Source organism: Metopolophium dirhodum, chromosome 7 (assembly GCF_019925205.1).
Source record: "Metopolophium dirhodum isolate CAU chromosome 7, ASM1992520v1, whole genome shotgun sequence".
Classification (NCBI taxonomy): domain Eukaryota; kingdom Metazoa; phylum Arthropoda; class Insecta; order Hemiptera; family Aphididae; genus Metopolophium; species Metopolophium dirhodum.
This window is the reverse complement of record NC_083566.1, coordinates 23,618,808-23,638,989: the sequence shown is the minus strand read 5'-3', so window position 1 is coordinate 23,638,989 and position 20,182 is coordinate 23,618,808. Positions and strand designations below refer to the sequence as shown.

The window sequence follows — 20,182 nt, the reverse complement described above, 5'->3', positions numbered from 1 at the left end:
AGTAGATATCTATACTATAATTTATTTATTTTTCGATTGGTTATCGCACATATCGCGTTGAACTAATTTTTGCAGAAAACATTGCGTATAGAATAATTGTATTATTAATTATTATAATAATATTATATCATACATTAATGTTATTAACTCGAAATTCAACACAGCGTATAGGTAAATACTGTAGAACTGTTATAAAAATTAAATTATGTTTTACGTTTAATCAATGAATGCCTTTTAAAACTTTTAAATAATCTCTTTAAGTCAACATTTTGGTAAGACTAAGAAAATTCTGTTTCCAGTAAACTTGGACTGTCGAGGTTCCACTGGGTTTATGGTATTATGTACTATGGTGTATTATATTATCGTGTTTCGTTTTGTATACACACGCACGCACGCGTTATTATAGATAGGTACGTACTGCTGTGGTTGTGGTGGGAGGAGAAGACTTGCCTGTGGGAACCGCACCGTAGCAACCAGGGGGGTTAGGAACACACGCTCGTAAACACTACTATGGTTTAGGTTTTACGCGCATTAAAATACTACCACGAAAATAACAACAATAATATATCCGCATCCCCACCACCACTACAATACACCTACATATAATATCATTATACGTCGGGTGCGTGTGAGAGAGAACGACGGACAATATACCTCTGTGGCTCTGTATAGTTCTATATAATATTCTATCGTAGTATTATAGTATAGTAGTAGTAGTAGTAGTAGTATTCTTATTATAATGTATACCTACATAATATACGAGTTTTGGGTATGCGTGCGCGCGCTTGCGTTTCTTTCACTCCGTCGTCGACCGCCACAGTGTTATTATTATTATTCATCGTCGTCGTCGTCGAAGGCCATTGCCGCCGCCGCCGCCGCCTCTGTCCGGCCCGAGAGTTCGTATATTCCGGTTGCACACGGTCGACCGCCGACGCCACTCATTCGTCCGGTCAGTATCAAGTCGGTAGAACGTATCCCGCGCGCGCGCAAACGATGGTTCGACGCGGACGCGATTGATCGAACAGTTATTCATTTATAATTCAGTTCTTATTCTCGCGTAAACGTGTGTGTGGTTTTTTATTTATTCGTTTGTTTTCCATCAACAAGTTGAAAGTTGGACTGTTGGACGACTTTAATAGTCTTGACGATTTGCCCGCAAGGACAATACTATATAGTGCAACGCCACTAAGATACTATACGCGACACTTCATCTACGCACAGGTTAGTTTTGCAAGTGTCAGGCTATAATAATAATGGGTATTAAAATAATATGAATATTGACGAAACTGGCACGTGCTGTCACCCCGCCCGTCGGTTTCTAAAAAGGACTGTTCGATATTGGTTTATTTTCGTAACATATAACCCATATTTGGGTTGACCGTTCGCGAGACACCATTTCGTATACAATAGTAATAATAATATAATATAGATACCTATACAATTGCAATCATTATGCTACGTGTGACTTCAAAAGGATAATATAAGTTATAAGTAATACTTGTTGATTATATAGCTTAAATATAATATAATCGAGTTATGTATTACGAGTTTACGAATAATAATAATAATAATAATAATAGATAATATAATATTATTGTAGGTAGGTATGTGTATTTTATTTCATAGTTTTCAATTACACCGCACGTGTTTGGCGAGACATGATAATTTGATTTTGTAAAATTGAATGTACAGTATAATACATTAATACTTATTATTATAATATGACGATGCGAATTTCGAACGAACAAGCAGTTGTCAGCCGAGCGGGTAAAGCGTTAAAGTCTCCCGCAGACTCCGCGCAGTCGGCGGTGGGACGAGATGAGATATTGAGATTTGTTGTCAATCGATAACTTTATGGTGATAGTTAAACGACTATCTAGTATTATTGTAAATTGTAATTTATAGATCAATAAACGGGCGGGTCGATGTTTGACGAATGGTTTTATCAACTCTACCTGCACCATTATACAATAGATACGAGTTTCGTAAGCCTATATGTATATATAAAATATATTCGCGTTATTACAACTTTTAGTAGGTATAGCTAACATAATTACTAATGTTAGATTAGGTCATTGATAACATAATAATAACTCAATAGTTGTGGATAATTAATATTACCAGTTTGCTAAGTGAAAATCTAAAACGATATTACCTTTTTTTACGTAACCGCAGTATAGGGGTGCAAAACTTTCGTAAGACTTATCCCTATGCAACATAATTTATTGGAGTAAGCGATGTTCATCATTACGTGTTTTTTTGGTTTCGAAGTCTATACATACGGAAAAGAAATCAAAATGGTCAATTGCGTGCTATGAAAATAGTTAGATTACCTACCTAACTAATAACTAGTAACTATAAATACTAAATTGTTTTAAATTACAATTATTACCTACAGACAAGTTACTTTTAACATTAAAAGATCCTATACCTATATCAAATCATTAAAATTGTAACATATCATGTTACTGTGTTGAATTTCTAAAAAATAATTTAATTAAATTCCATATTTTCAATTCACTTAAGTCATTCTTAAATGATTACGATTTTACTCATATATGTTTATAATTAAATGTAAATCTATTTAGATATCACAACTCAATTTTAACTCCCCAACACAAGCTATGCTTATAGGGGAGTTGCTAATCTTTTTATTATTTTTATATATATTATAATTTTGTTTTGTTTGTTGATTTTTTAAATAAATATATTATATTATTATTATTTATTACTATAGGTAATATAATTATGTCATTTATTATGACTGTTAGAGCATACATATTTTTAAGTACACCAAAACAATATGTAATATAGCATATATTTAGAAAATAGGTATATGAAGCTATAAAATTACGATTTTCTTAAAAATAACAAATTAAATTAACACTTAAAAATGTTGTTAACTATCGTTTGTCAATGGCGCGTAAATATATTTATTAAAATGCATTAACAGGTTTTAAAATGCATCCGAATTGACTTTTATAATTAAGTTATGCTCTATTTAATACTTCGTCGTCGAACTTTTTCTGTTCGGTATTGATTTTAAAAACTATTAGAAAAATGTCATTGACTTCACAAACCGTGGTGTCTCCGAGTCGTTTTTATTGGAACAAAATTACACAAGTAATTCAATAGTTAATATAGATTAATACTTCATGGCATTATTCAAATAGTAAATTATGACGACAGACATTTCGTGGTATTGAGTATTTAAAGTATTAACCACAGTCCATAATATAAATTAAAATCGAGAATGTCGTACGTCCTTATAATTTCCGTACGTTCACTAAAATCAATTAGATTGGAATTTTAATATTATATAAGTTTGCAGACATACTTTATACTATAATTCCACTATAGTAGGTAATTATAGTCGTTATAAAGAGAGGTCTCTTAATCATGGAGTTCTAATTATACATTTTTTTATAAGCATAGCTGATATAATGGAGTATTTCGGCTACAATCATTTTATAGGCAATTTAATTTTTAAATTTTTGAAAAAAATGTTTTTTTATAATTGAAACTTTGACTGCATACAACACTTAGTTTTACAAAAAAATAATTTTTTTACTTTTTATAGTGGTTTTATTTTTTAGTAACCTATATTATCAATTTTAAAATTTGAAGTAGAATAGATTTCTTAAAATATTGATGTATGAATATCAAAATAGATATTGAATAAATACATTTTTATTTCTATTAATTAAGATTCATAGTTAAGACGAGCGGAGTAAAATGATAAGGATAGTACTCCGCAAAAGTCGGAAATAGAAATATAATCAATAGGTACTTAGTAAAATATACGATTTTTTTTTTTGTAAAATGTAATGTTATTTACTAACAAAGTTATAAATGTACATTTAAACAAAAACTTTTTTCAAAAATATAAAAATTGACATAGGAAATAAGTAATGTAGTCAGTTAAATGGATTGTTCTGAACAATAACAAATAACATAGTAGTTATCAGCATTTAAGTATTTGAGTATAATTTCAGAAATATAATATTGTAGTGTTTAACATAAGATTACAGCGCAGGTACACGTTTCAACATGCAATAAATTGTATTATAATAATTTTATAATTTAATAATTTAATAGATACACGCTACGTCTTATGAGATACCGCTCGTCAAGTCTGACTCGATATAAAAAAAATAATGTGTATCACGTTAAGCAATAAGCATCACTAGTCGGGTGACTATACATACTATACATACTATACTATACTATACATATACTATAATATGTTCGTGGTCGGGTGCATCAAATTCCATTAGTTCGATTGAAAACGATAGATACCACTCGGGTTTTAGACTACCTTTGGAAAATGAATGCACATTACCGACTTGCTCTATATATAATATACAAGTAGTATTTAAATATTGAAGTCTTTATAGTTTTTCCATTATTTTGGATCTTTTTAAAAATACTTAGTCGTCTTATTGAATCATACCAAAGATGATATCATATTGTATTTCTAAACACAGTAACGAATTAAAAAAAATAAAATAATTTATTGATACGCAAGTTTATATTTACTGTATAGTTTTATATTATGGCCTGTATCAAAATCGTATACGATTTATGGTGATGTTATAAAAAAATAAAGCCAAACTGCCAATCCCTCTCGCACCGGAGATGTATGTCAGACGTAGGTCAATTATTATTATTATTATGATTATTATGAAATCAAAAATAAATATTCATAATATAATATCCTTATAATCATCGAACTAAATAATTGTTAGTGGCGAACCTCGATTAGGATAGCCGCTCCCGCTGACGTTTTTGAAAATTGTTGGACCGTATAATAATATGTGAACAGCGTTATTATTCTTTTTATGTAGGTGTTTGTGAAAAACATGATATTATTATTTAATAATATTTACTATCATACAGTTGATTACTAACACGAGACTTTAAATTTTAATATTATACTTTTTCAGAGACTTTTGATAATATTTTGTAATGTACCACTGTACCATCAACCAGCTATATTACCTATATTGGCGATGATCAGGGTCGGGGTTTACAACACTTATATTATAATCATAAAAATAAACGCTGAAAAAAGCACTTAAAAATATTTAAAAAGCAAAAAAACTATCAACACAATTTTTTCTATATTATCGTTAAGTTTTTATATTTAACGTAAAAAAATGTCATTATTAAAAAAATTTAAAACTTTTTTTTTTTAAATTAAATCAATTAAAATTCCTAGATTTTTGTTAGTGGCACGTGTTATAAATCATAATTAAGCAGAGATCTGCAAGAAAGCAAAAATAATCAGAAAAACTGGAAAAAAGCATATTTTAAAAAAAATCGTTGAAGAACTTTAAAATTTCATAATAGCACGTATTGTAACATGACATACACTTCTATAGAACTCTGCTACATTTTATGTCAAACCATAAAAATAAGCAAATGCTATAAGTTCCGAGCCCTGGCGATGATCAAAGAAAAAGTATTTCGATTCGGTGAAACTCGCCGGCGTGTTAATGAACTATACTAGTATTATACGACTGCAGTGAAATGCCTTTATAAATAAGTACCTATATATATTATAATATTCTGTTCATATGGACGGTATGTGCTTCCTATATGAATAATAATATTAAACGATGGCACTTCCTTGAATATTTTAATCGGCGGAACGGGTTTTATTATTTTTCCATCCAACACGTATCATTGCCCGTCGGCTAGGTATGCGTAAAAAACGCATAGCATTATAATATTTTACACATCTATTGCCGTCCGTTTCGGATTGCAGGCCGCATCACGACAACTGATCGAACAACATTTTGATAACGGTGCGTGTTACTAATGAGTGGTTATAGCACGACGATACATACCTATGAAAAAAAAAACATATTTTGGCTATCGTGGAATTTTTTATCAATCAAACGAATTTCGAGCTACAATTAATGGATTTAAATATTTAATATTATGTTGTTATTAATTTCAGCATATCGCATATTACATTGGTGTAGCTACTACATGAACTAAACCACTTGAATTTAATATACAGTACCCACGTGTTCACGTGTCTATATAGGTCATCGAATACTAGGTTTAATATAAGTCGACGGGTCAGTCGATTTTACCTTACGATTTTTATAAGATACTGTAATATATATTCGTGTTTGTTTGAGTCTTAAAGAAATTAAAAAAATCGTTTCGTAGATTTATTTTACGGCGTGGTTCAATGTATTTCTTATATACGTATTTTTTTTTTAGTTTCGTCTATTATAGGTAATTGATTTTTTGAACAAACATCAAAACATCATATTATAATTTATTTTATTTTTTGTTATTCGCTAACGCAATTATTAATTCAACAGTTAAAAACTTAAAATAGGCAACTGAAACTAAAATTTTTCATTTTTCTCAAATTTACATTTTCACAATAGTCATCTGATACCTATTAATTATATAATATCGTAGTTGGGTTTTTTTAAAATTAAAATCGGTAAGTGATTCGTGTTATGAAAATCAAAATATATTTCAATGTCTTCCTTTTTTCCATATTTCACCACAAGTAATAAAATGCAAATTAATAGGTATTTACTAAGTACCTATATATTTTCAATGTCAATGAATTGTAAACAAATAAAAATACATAGGTGGTTAGTAATTTTTTTTTATTAAAACAACTTTGAAATTTATATTGTGGAAGTACTATCAAACGAAAGTGTCACTAATGGGTGGCTGCTCTCTTCATATGTTTATCACTATATGTGTAATCTATTGTAAACTGTTCTTTTTTTTTATGTTTCAATACCTTATATTTTGTCATTCCTGTATCATATTTACTAATTACGCCTTACTGTACAGATTGTAAATTTTCTTATAAAAATAAAAATGAAATAAATATCGTGGACGTTTTACTATTAGTAAAGTAAAAATATAATAATATTATTTTAATAAATATCAATAATACTTAATCAATAGGTACATTTTGTAAATACAATTTAGTAACAATTAAATTCGTGGCAGTAAAATCGTTTTTTTTTGTGTTCAAAAGTAAAATGTACCTATCATGATTATTATTATGAATCGCGAATAACATTTTTATTACTTTTCGACAATACGGGGTTGTCGTTAGTGTTAGCGTTATATATTGGCGTATTTCATATTTATACATCAGCATGAAGTGTCCGAGATAATATAAAAACTACAGAGTTTCTTTCGTTCTGTATTTATTTTTTCTCATATCCGAATGGGCATAGTTATTGTATCGGTTTTCCAGATTTTGAGTGTAGGTAAAATATGTTTATTCATTACGAGGTTAATGGCCGTTTCACAAAAAAAACGGTCTTAATATGTATACATATACATAATATAATATGGCAATTATTATATTTAATTACGGATATAGGGTAAGAAAATCGATATAAAATTTAAACGAATGACAATAATTAGGTACCTATAATAACCGTAAGTATTCTAAATGGAAGTGCGTGTCGTGTGTGATGATGTATTGATGTGCTACCGAAACACCGTGGTGCCATTAAGATAATATATTAATAATGGTAATTTGTTATTCGCCCGATGATTTGTGACCGAACGATTAGTCTCGCGACTCGCGAGGGACCTTGGACGTCGACGTGGACGCGTCTTGTCCGACCATATGGTGTACTTCGTCAGTCGTATTGTTTGCGGGACGTTTATTGTGGCATAACAGCAGCTATAGCTATGGTGAGAAACTTCCGCAGAGGCGCGGATTATTGTGTGGCACTATGGTACCTTCTACGCGCACGGTATCTGCTGACGCGGCTTGCTGATGCTGCTAAAACAGTTAAATAATATATTCTAGGGTCGAATGAGACGAGAGAGACGGAAAGCCCTACAGGTCTGGACAGTCACCTATGACGTGTGCGTGACTAATCGAAATGGACGTGACGTAATTTTATCTAGACCAGTCCGATCAGGTATAACAATAATATAGAATAGTATAGAATAATATAAAATGTTATTATTATTATAGTGGTCAAGTAAACGCGCGGAGTAAGTTTTTGACAAGCTATATTGATAGACCGTGCCGATACCTGCTCTCTATTGTTTGAATTTTCTTGGATCTGTGTTTATATTATAAATTATAATATATAAATCATGTATTGTTGTATATTAATGTCGTAGTATAGTATATGGTACCTACAGTGTACACTGTAGTACTGTACACTGCAGGGGGATATATTTTTTCTTTTCTTTTTTTTTACTAAAAACAATTGTTTTTTATTTCAATTTTACTTAATCACAACAATAGAGTTTGTTTACCTACTATTTTTCATCGTGATGGTTTTTTATATAAAATATTTTTTTTTATATAGAAACCAATCTCGTTAATTTCATTCACTGAGATAGAAATATAGAATTATTTTTATTTATTAACTATTTACATTGAATATTGGACCGTATTTAAGAATTTAAAGTTTAGAGGAGTATGCATATTGCACAGTAAACATTTCGATAAAGCTTTTAAGTAACTCCTTTATTAAACTTTAAATGCTTGTATAAATAATAAATTATTTGTTCAATATTCAATATTTATTTCGAGAATCAAAGTTTCCAGTAAAATTATATTTTACTTCAATACACGAAATTATTTCAAACAAGTATGGTGGTTGTAGTTTGAAAACTTTAAATTTATATTAAGTGTACCTATTTAAAACGTAAGGTTAACGGGTAAGGGTTAAAATATGTTGGTTTAAAACTGAAATGTATTACATGATTATAGGTACTTATGTTATATGTGGAATGTTTACCAACAAGAAAAATATAAATTCCATTTACTTAATATTTTTTCAACTTTAAAAAATATGGCCACATCAATACATCATAGACATATCAATATCGAAGTTGATAGTTGATAGTATAAAGAATCTAAGTATTTGAAAATAATAATTATGATATTCAAAATTTAAATATACTTACAAATCCTAAAAATCAGAGTTTAAATATATCCATTATCAAAGAGAAAAATGGTGCTTAATGTGCTTGGTGAATCACCCTGATTAATTAAATATATAATAATTACTAGGTACCTATATTTATAAATGATAATATATTATTTTATATGTGGCTTAAATATACTCATACGTTCCTCGACTGTGGGTTTTCATAATACGTAAAAGCTGAAAAGCTTATATAGTGTGTTATATTACCCATCGAAAATATTAAAATAAACAGTTTTCAACATCATATTAAATATGAGATATTATAGACATTTAGGTCGTTCATTTTATCTCAGAGAAGATAATATTTTATACATTTTAATTATTATAATTACTAATAGCCAATAGGTACAATGGTACATAGTACAATGTTTTACTATAAAAGTGATTGATAATACATATTTTTGTTTTAATAATTAATATATTATTACATTTTTAAATGTTAGATGTTATATTTGACGTTATCATAATAAGATCGTTTATAAAAAAAATAAATATATTACATTTTCCTTAATCGTGGTTGGTTGTTGAACACTAGGAATGTTTTCATTTTCTAGTTTTTCTCCCATGGTTGTATGCACTATATGTACATAAAAGTAGCTGCGTGTAGTCGATTTTTAATAAGAGCTTGAATGCTAAAAACGTTTTTATCCGAACATACTAATTTTGTTTAAACGTTCTATTCGCATACGGGGTCTTATATATATTATTATACACTATTATTATTATACAGTCCTAAAAATATTCTATATCGTAGTTTGGTCGGTTTCAAAATATTATCATTTTTTTTTTCAATATGCCATTCAACCCATTGTGGTCGACACAAACGTACGCCATTATAGAACAGAGAAGTTTTTTCACCAGTCCTAATGTGTTTTTTTTTATTCCCATCGCAATATTATTTTCTGATGGCATAATTTTTCTCTTTTATTAATGTACAGTATATTATACATATATATATATATATATATTATTTTTGTCACAGCTGTTATTATATGTTTCGCACAATTTGGTGAGCTGAAAATATAACCTCGGAGTTTGGCAGTAAAAACGTACTGTTATGGTTGTGTAAAAAAATGATAAAAAAAAAACGAGTAGGTACCCATACTGAACGCGCGTATATACCGTCCGTATCAAACCGTAGCGTATAATAATACACATATTATACATACATACTTGAATCGGATATAAGAAACAATGAGAGAGAGAGAGAGAGAGAGTTTCAACCTAATGTTTGCATAGATAAATCGTTAAATTTTTCAGATTCTGTATGCGTAGGTACGTTTTACGTTTGTGCTATTTTTTTTGGTCCTGCGACGAAGACGCATATCATAGAACGAACCGTTGGTCTTCGACAATAATATAATATTATTATCATTATTATTATTATTATTACACGTACTATAATTTATAACATTACAGTTTCCTTCTCACGTCTATTTTTTTCCACGTTCTAGAGACTTATTACACTTTAATCTATTGCTTTATACTCAAACACACACACACACACATACACACACACGGTAACCGCATACGTCATAATAATATGTGCCGAGTGTGTGTGATATTTTTATTACTCGCAATAATATTATACGGATATAAAATAAAAGAACGATTCCGAATTTTGGCAAAGTATGGCAATATATTAAAAAATATATTTCGGTCCGATTTATTTTTCACCACACGTTTTTTTTCTTTATTCGTTTGTAAACATTCTTTTGTCCTTTTTCCCCCGTCATAATCGTTTGTCACTGCAGAATTAGTTTTTCATTTTTTTTTAAATTTTATAATTAGTTAGATTTTTTTTAAAATCTTTTGATATGCTTTAAGTATTATAAAATATATTAATCATATACATCGTACATTACTTTAAACTATAATTTATAGTCTAAAAAAATTACACTAAAAAAGGGGATGTTCGCATAGAAAAACAAGTTTGAACTGCCACAGGACACTTTTATTAAATAGCATAAAAATCTAAGTACTTTAAAAAACAGTGTCTTATATTATAAAATTCCAAAAATCAGAATTACGAATTTATTCGTTACTAAAGGAATAATGGAAGTAGCATTCCTGGTGAATCACTCTGTATAATAAATGGTTTGACGCAACAAGGATGCGGGGTCCGCATGAAAAAAATAATTCAAGCGTTTCAAACAAATCACACCCGATCGAATGATTTGCGAGTTACGATGTACAGATAGATAGATGAATTATAATGACCGTGAATATATATTATATGTATTGCGTAGGTACAAGGTGCATTGGTTTTACTCCTTCGAATTCTATTCGCATAATAGGTGATGGAAACGGAATTGAAAAAAAAAAAAATGATTCGCCATAATCATGCTCACTCCCGTTTTTCTTAAATAATACATATTTTGTTTAAATTCTTATTTTGTAATTCTAAAGTATACTTTCTTTTTGGGTACGTTTTTATTTAATTTATAACATTTTAGAATAATAAGCATATAATAGTATACAGACATACAATTACAAGACAGGTGGACCTGAGAACGGAATCCGGCCATTTGAATTACAACTAGATTACAACTACAACGAGGAGTGAGTTGTCGACAATATTATTTATTATTATTGTTTTTAAATATGTATATATAATTAACATATTTTCAATAAGGTATTTAAATTACTATACCTTTTCAGGATAAGAAGTGCCTTTCGATGATACAAACGTATTTTTATCAAAATCCGATAATACTTATCTTTTTACTTTACATTTTTAAGAAGTTGATTTTTTTTTATGTTGATATGTATCTAAATACAAATTCTAACAAGTAGTTTTTGAGTTATTCAAATGTCTATACTGAGTGTATACTGTATACTGTAATGTTGTATATTATATACAACATTAAAGTATTACTATATATAGTATATTATTATGCATATTAGGGATACCTTAAAATTAGTTTTACAATAAAATATAAAATTTAATTTTTGAAAAAAAAAATGTTATCGCCACGAGTCCTTAAATGGTAAAAAAAATACAATGATTTAAAATATGGTCCTTGTTACTTACAAGTTTTAAAAATCAGAATTTGAATAAATGTATTATTAATTGCAAAAATGAGGATGAGCGTGCTTAGTAGTATATCATTAAGCTTAATCATTTTATTTTTTATGTAAACTATACAATTAAATTATGCGTATATTGATATTCAAGCTTTTTTGATGACAAAAACTAAAATTATTTATAACAAACTGTTTTTTTTTTTTTTTTTTGAACGCAAATAAATCTGGGAAATGATCATGTAATTATGTAATTAATTCAACATAACATGTATAATAATGAATATTAATATGTCATATTGTAATCTGTACACTACATAGCACTACAATATGTTTATGCGTAATGCGTTTTTAACGACAATGGAAGATTGAATTTCTAGAGTTGCACCCCTCAGAGGACACTGATTTTACCGTATTACACATTATGGGGAGATAACACACTCATTGACCACCTATTTGCACCTCACACAAAAATATTTACCGTGTAGTATTTTACAGGGAGATTTCACAAATTTTACCCACAAATTCTTTGCTTACATAAAATATTTACCATATTTTAAAATTACAGGGAGATATGCACACTCAAAATCGGTTTTTCCGCTTACTCGAAAATATTTTGTGTACACACGCCAAAATTGTTTTCCTTGATTTTTTTCACCAAACCTATATTATTATAAAACTGAAATAATTATTTCAAGTGAAGAATACAATTAATTATTAAATAAAACATTTTTCTTATTGTTATAGATTAATTTATTATTGATTATATTTACAATTTTCTTACTTCTCTAGTAAAAAGTATATATTCTACAATACGATCATGAGTTAATAAACAATAAGCAGTTGCACCTGTAAGCGATTCTGATGTTTCAATATCCAATTGAACAACCACTGCAGAGGCTGTGGTTGAAAAAAAAATTGGTGTGTACCTATGCGATAAACATTTTCGAGTAAGGAGAAAAACCAATTTTTAGTGTGCAATTATCCCGTAATTTTAAAATAGGTAAATATTTTATGTACGCGGAGAATTCGTGGACAAAAATTGTGAAATCTCCCTGTAAAATGCTATAAGGTAAATATTTTTGTGTGAGCGGCAAATAGGTGGACAACGAGTGTGTAATCTCCCCATGATGTGTAATACAGTAAAATCAGTGTCCTCCGAGGCGGACATTTCATTTTGTACATGGTGTGATTAACACGGAGAAAAAAACGAGCTGGCTCAGAACATATAAATGTATACTACTCGCAACCATTCGTAACCACAAACTTGGAATTCATAATTTGATTTTCATCATGGAAAATTATTTTTCACAGCATATAATATTTTATGAACCGGTATTGTTTACTGTTAAACATCATATTTAAGAATTCTTCTCATCATCGCAAGTGTCGTTTTTATTATTGTATACAACAGCGACTTTCTGAAATAACTATAAGTGATTACATAATAATTATCTCACAAGGGTCAGTGGTCATATTTTTAAATTTAAATATTTTCATAAGACAAAAGTGTTTTAAATTTAGTTTGCGTCGCGGTCCCGTGATGTTTTTGGTCCATTTAATCATGACAAATCGTTTTCGTGAAATAAATAAACCACAAACATTTGGAAATCTCATAATAATTTTTATATATTTTGCATGTAACGTTCGCGTTGAAGTGGACGTCGGCCCATTAGTCATTTATATTTAGTCCAGTATGCTGAAGTGATCATTAGTCATTTTTAGAATACGACTACCTATTATAATTTATTATGCAGGTAATACTCTAACACATTACATCGTAGTTTTTAATTCGGCAAAATGTACATAATATTATAATATATTATGTCATATACGAAATAATTTTTTCGACACAATATAAGCTTATTTATTTTGTGAATACACATAAGTAGTGAGTTTTGAGTATGTTGAAAAACAAACACTAAGCACAATAATTCCTACATAGTAAAACGATAATAATATAAGTAAATCAGACGCCCTAAACGAATGGTTTGCCATTTTTCACTTGTATAAGTATAATATTTAAAATATTAAAATTCAAAGTACTTATATACTTACGTGGAATGGAAAAGTAGTCCACACGCGATGGAAATAAAAACGCATAGCTTGTCGTCTACGATAATATATAATATTATATACGCCTTATTATCGTTAGTCTGTTTTGGTTTTCGAGTGTAGATATTTATTTTGTTCTAGTCATTCTAGTATTACTCTATAGCTACAGCCAATGTCTATATACCTATACTCTGTAGAGCACTTTTTTCGGCTGTAAGAGGGATTAATATTCTCATTTGTCATAGAAATTGTCAAAACTCCGTACTTATATAATAATGTATATTAATTTAACCTATTTCTATTATCTATGACCTACCTATTACAGTGGAACCTCGGTATCTCGAAGTTTATGTATATAGAATTTTTTTTCAGTCTCGATTCATTCACATATTGTTTTAAATTATCTCGGTAACTTGAAGTTTCCGATAGGTCGAATATTTTTATTTAGTCCCTTGAGACTTCGTGATACAGAGGTTCCACTGTATTATTAATTATTATAATAATTTAGTGTTTGTTGCGGTCTTGACTCTTGACCCGCATTTGCATAGTGCATCATCGCATAGCTCGACCAGAAAGATTTCCTTAACAATTTTCGGACTGCTTAAAACGCTTGGCATAATAATATTGTCGGATGTATTATTATTATTATACTAATATTATTCTATACTCGTAACTATAGATAAAATAGGAATTGTTATCACACCGCGCGTCCCATCACTATGACGTGTCGAAGGGTATTGTTTATCTTGTATTATTTCGTTTTCTTTCACGATTATGGACGTATTTAGAAATTTCGTATTTATTATATTTACTATTTACCAGACAATTATGTTGTGTCGTTGTCAACACAACATGTTTTTATGCTTTTAATCTCGTCTTATATTTTTATCGTGGGCTTTAAAACAGGGAAAAATCATGTGTTTCCCATGTAATGATTAATGAATAATCTATTCTATATAGATTTATGTGACGTAATATAGTGGGAATGGTATTTACTTTTAGTCATATAATTTATTATTATCAGTGAAATATCATGTAGTATAGGTAGCCAGGTAGGTAACCTTTAGATAAATTAATAATATTTGGCTACGGGAACCAAATTTGAACAATAATTATGTTACTATTAGCTTAAAACATACATATTTAAATGATAGATAACTAAAGAATAACAAATTATTTTTATTATTTTAATAATTTATTATGTATAATTATTTTAACGACAAAAAAAATATATTTAGTATTTTTGCAAACAGGTTTAAAATAAATTTGGGTGCAGTCAAAAGATTTTAAATGATGATTTGCATAAAATTATATGTACGTACTTATACTTGTATTATTGACAATCAAGCAATTTTTTTAAATTATTTTTTATATTGAATGCGCAGCATAATATGGTTGAATACTTGAATGTTCTACTTTATACCTACGATTGTACATATTTCGTTTCAACGAAATTGTAAATAACAATATTTAAATATTACATATTATTATGTGTGAATTAGTGTAATAATGAATATATATTAGTGTTTTATAGTATAGGGGTGAATCCTCGTCCGAGGAATAATATCAGGGCACAAATTATAAAATACCCATATTATATTTTTTGTATTTCCTGTTCGTAGCCACACGCATATAAAAGTGACAAAATATAAAAATTAACAACGTGCTGACTGCGACATTGTTACTGTATTATTATACAACTACTGTCGAGTGTATATAGAACGTGTACCGACTCCGTATTACACTTGTATTCCTGCTGTGTATACAATTTACAGTCCCGTTACCTGTAACATTTACTTTTAACATTAATGCATACCCTGTGTGGTTTTCCGTAGCAAACAGCCAATGGAATATATTGTATATTATTAATTATATTCGATCTGGGAATTCAAACATTTGAATTATAATATTATCTAGGTAATTACTAATTTGTATTCTACTTTTGGAACTCACACACACACACACACACACACACACACACACACACACACACACACACACACACACACACACACACACACACACACACACACACACACACACACACACACACACACACACACACACACACACACACACACACACACACACACACACACACACACACACACACACACACACACACACACACACACACACACACACACACACACACACACACACACACACACACACACACACACACACACACACACACACACACACACACACATTTCATGTTATGTATGGTTATGAAGGAATTCGGACTAATCTACATTACTTTATTTTCTTCAACGGATGCCTTTACCTAGTATGTATAAGGTATTCACATTCACCCGTTTTTCTGTCGTTGCATAATTTAATATGTTTTTGCACATTAATCTTGTATAAATAAAAATGAAAAAAAAAGTAAGCTGCAGCTGGTATCTTACTAAAACAAACATGACGATTCAAATATTCAGCAGAGAAGTACATTATATATAGTAAAAAATTAAATTTCGAGTACTCTAGAAATGTAAACCATAAAACATGCATTATATATGTGTTTCGAGTGGTTTATGGACGGTATTTCGGTATATACATATTTAAATGAATACATTGGAGTGTAGTGGCGTAGGTATCAATAATGAATTGAATAGTTTCAATTGATAATAAATATCTAGTAGTCAACATTAGCTGGATTTAGACGGAGATGATTTAGTAGAGTTTTGGAACGTACTGTTGTTTCATAATCTTGTCTACGCATTAAAAACGTTGAGTGTTAATAAAATTGAAATTATTAGGGAAACGATAAAAAAAATTCATATACCTAGTTCTTAAAAAATGACAATCATAAATCATAAGTGATGGATTGCACGTCTAAATGTGTTCATTGCTTGCTTTTATATTTTGAATAAAAATTAAGAGGACGGCAAATAATTTGTTGCCAAATTCTACAATTTAAACACCTACATCGTCTTTCTAATAGTTGCAATTACCTACTTAGCTATGTAGGTAATATTATACAATACCCCATGTTCAGTGTTTAACCAAATACAAAAATTAATCATACAATTTTGTTTAGTCCGTAATGACGTTACCGTAATATTATAAAATTTATATTTTATACGAAGTTGTAGGCCATAACAAAAATAACGCATATTTATATAGGTAACAGAGAAATTCGTCAAATAGAATTACAAATAATCGGTTCAAATTTGGTTTAAGTCTCAATGATATTTTGTTAAATGTGGAAGTTTCATAGTATATTAGTAAAACTTGAATAACATAGGACTTTTATTATAGTGGTATAATATACAATATGCAAATCATCGCTACTTATTTAGAAATATTCTCGATATCGAAATATATATTATTTAATAAATGTATAAGCCACGTCAGCGTCCGTGATAGTTCAACGTTATTTGACTAGAATTAGGTTTTAAAATGATAACGACTCATGTCGAAAATAACAAGTGTGTCCTGCGGTTGGATATGATTTTTCTGTATAGTTTTAACATTTATTAGTACCGTAGGTACAATAGTATTATTATATACATCGAGTCGTCTACATAAACGGGCGAAGAGTTCGTCATCTTGCGATGGCTGGTTTTAGCTCTCACATACGCTTTTCTCTATACACGCATAATATTATTAATATTATTTACAATCCGTCGAGCTGCAGTATAATATACATAATAAGGCGTCCGTACAGTCCATATTATATATTATTATTATATTATGTTATGTAGGTATGACGTAAATATTATAATATTATTATAAATTATAATATTGCGTTACGCGGGCATACAATAATAATAATATGATGTAGAGTCACACAAACACTGTGGCGGCTCAGGGATAAAATAATGGCGTTTGAGTGTTTAAAAACTCGTATATTTTTTCTCCTCGAAAAAAAAAATGCCAAACAGACGACGGCGCATTATTCAGACTAAAACCGCCGTATAACGTTTAGCAGGGTTCGTTGGTTCCGTGTTCCAGCGGGGAGATATGGGTTGTATACTTTTATACGTTGTAGAGACGAAATTTCGGACGGGACGCGCGTGAGAATAATAACATTATGCGCGTCTGCAGCGGCGGCATAGTCAGCGGTAGGTGTGTTTATTTTATTTTATCATTTTTTCTAGACACACGCGTGGAATGAAACCGAGGAAAAAAAGAAACGAAAAGAAACGTTTCGCAATGGCCGTCGACGCACATTCCCATATCGCAGTAATGTTGTGTTATTATCGCCACGTGTGTGAGTGTGTGTGTGTGTGTGTGTGTGTGTACATAGTCTTGCGGAAAAAAAGAGAATAGTAAAAAAAAAAAAAAAACCAAAGGTACGCTAGCATTAATAATACGTACGCGTACGCGGCCGCGGGGAAACCTGCACCGTCGTCGCCGCCACAGCGGCAGCAGCAGTCGCGGATAGTCGTTGTCCGGAGGAGGTGCAATTAACGTGGTCCGGGTCCCATGACCGTGGCACATATTATTATTATTGTCGGCCTCATGTACGACTCTACGTATGCGCAATAATTATCATCGCAGTATACACATATACCTACACACACTAATGCTGTTGGCAGTAGTTTTTACTATATGAGTATATATAGCGTTTAGGTATACATTTAATACCCGTACGGTACCGACCAGTGGGAAACGGCGGCGAAGGGAAGAGACTGACCACACGATAAATTAATGTAATATTTTATGCATACCGATCGGCGGTATTATAGTTCGGTGTACTACCTGCTGGCTGCTGTGCTACCCCCGATGTACGTCTTGCAAAGTGCCGTGACAATAATCTGTATATATCTGATATATTGCTCGCCGTCGCGGGGGTGAGAAGAATATTTTCGAAATTGCGCGAACCGCAACATCGACGTCTGTGACTGTGGCTGTATGTGTACTTGTGTTATATATATATATCGTGTTCTAAATACATGCATATCTATACACGTAATATTATATGTATTATATACATTATGGTGTCGTCAAGTTACTTGCACTCAATGCGTGTGATATGTCGTCTATCACAGCTGCAAGTCCGTCTGTTCACAGTGTGCCAACATATATATAATATATGATGATTCGAAAGTTTTGTCACCGTTTCCTTTTGATAATATATAAAAAATGCATCAGGTATTATTTATTATATATGGGCAAATCTGACGTCTTCTCCGTACTACGGTCGTCGAGCTACTTTATTGTTATTTTTTTTCTCCGTAAGAACTCGCGATTCGTCTTTTATAACATCATAGGTTTGTATATGTATAACGTTGGTATATAATATACATTATCCATACTATTATAGTGTATACCTAAAATATAATTTCTTGTCTTTTTGTTTTTGTATATCGGGAAATTTTTTTGTAAGTGTTTTTTTGCATAATTTGAAGTTTTTAAATAAAACGACATTTTCGAAAAGAATTGAAGTTTTTACTATTTTTTATCGTAATTTTTTTTAGGTTTTTACTTTTTTTAAGTATCTATAATAACTATAGGTACCTATCACGATTAAAGATAGTAGTATCTTTAATCGTGGTACCTACTTATTTGCTTGTTGTATGTTTTTTGCAGTTTAAAATCTAATCAAATGGATATTAATTGCATAGTATGGTTTCTGTATAAACTATATTATTATAGTCTCGAGTGTAAAATCAAATGAAACGGGTCTCAATACAATCTCGTATAGACGTCAAACGAGGAATCATATGTAATTTTAGTATTTTACTTCTATAGCAGGCTGTCGCACACCGTAAACAAAATATATTACGATTTGTATTTTTACATCTAAAAATAATATACTGAGTGCGTAGATATGTACAATCGATTTGTAGTTGACTGGGAACCCGCTAGGTCGCTAGGCGATTCATTATTATTTCATTAACGATTACGTCGACGTATATAACAGTTAATACAACGCGTTGTCGTTATGTCATATCCAATCGTTGAATTGTTAGTTCATATATTATAATGTAATTAAAATAATGTAGTATGACATTATGTGACCCTCTGCTTAAAATGTAGTCTCGCGAACATTGCACGGACGATTCTCTCTGTACACGACTAAACGTCATTATATTGAGATTTCAAAAATATACAGTGATTCACAGAGCATTTTCGTTATTGCTCATTTCGTTATTCTTCAACAATGCAGTTATTCAAAATCTGATTTTGTAATT

The 20,182-nt window shown here is 30.0% G+C and overlaps 1 protein-coding gene across 1 annotated transcript in view; it reads left to right on the top strand.

Moving 5' to 3' along the window:
* The first annotated feature begins 802 nt into the window (after window positions 1–802).
* LOC132948872 (putative ferric-chelate reductase 1 homolog) overlaps window positions 803–20,182 on the top strand; it is a 50,936-nt gene continuing 31,556 nt past the window's right edge. Inside the window, exon 1 of the mRNA XM_061019548.1 lies at window positions 803–1,221. The gene's annotated coding sequence lies outside the window, so the exon portion shown is untranslated. The remainder of the gene's footprint in view (window positions 1,222–20,182) is intronic.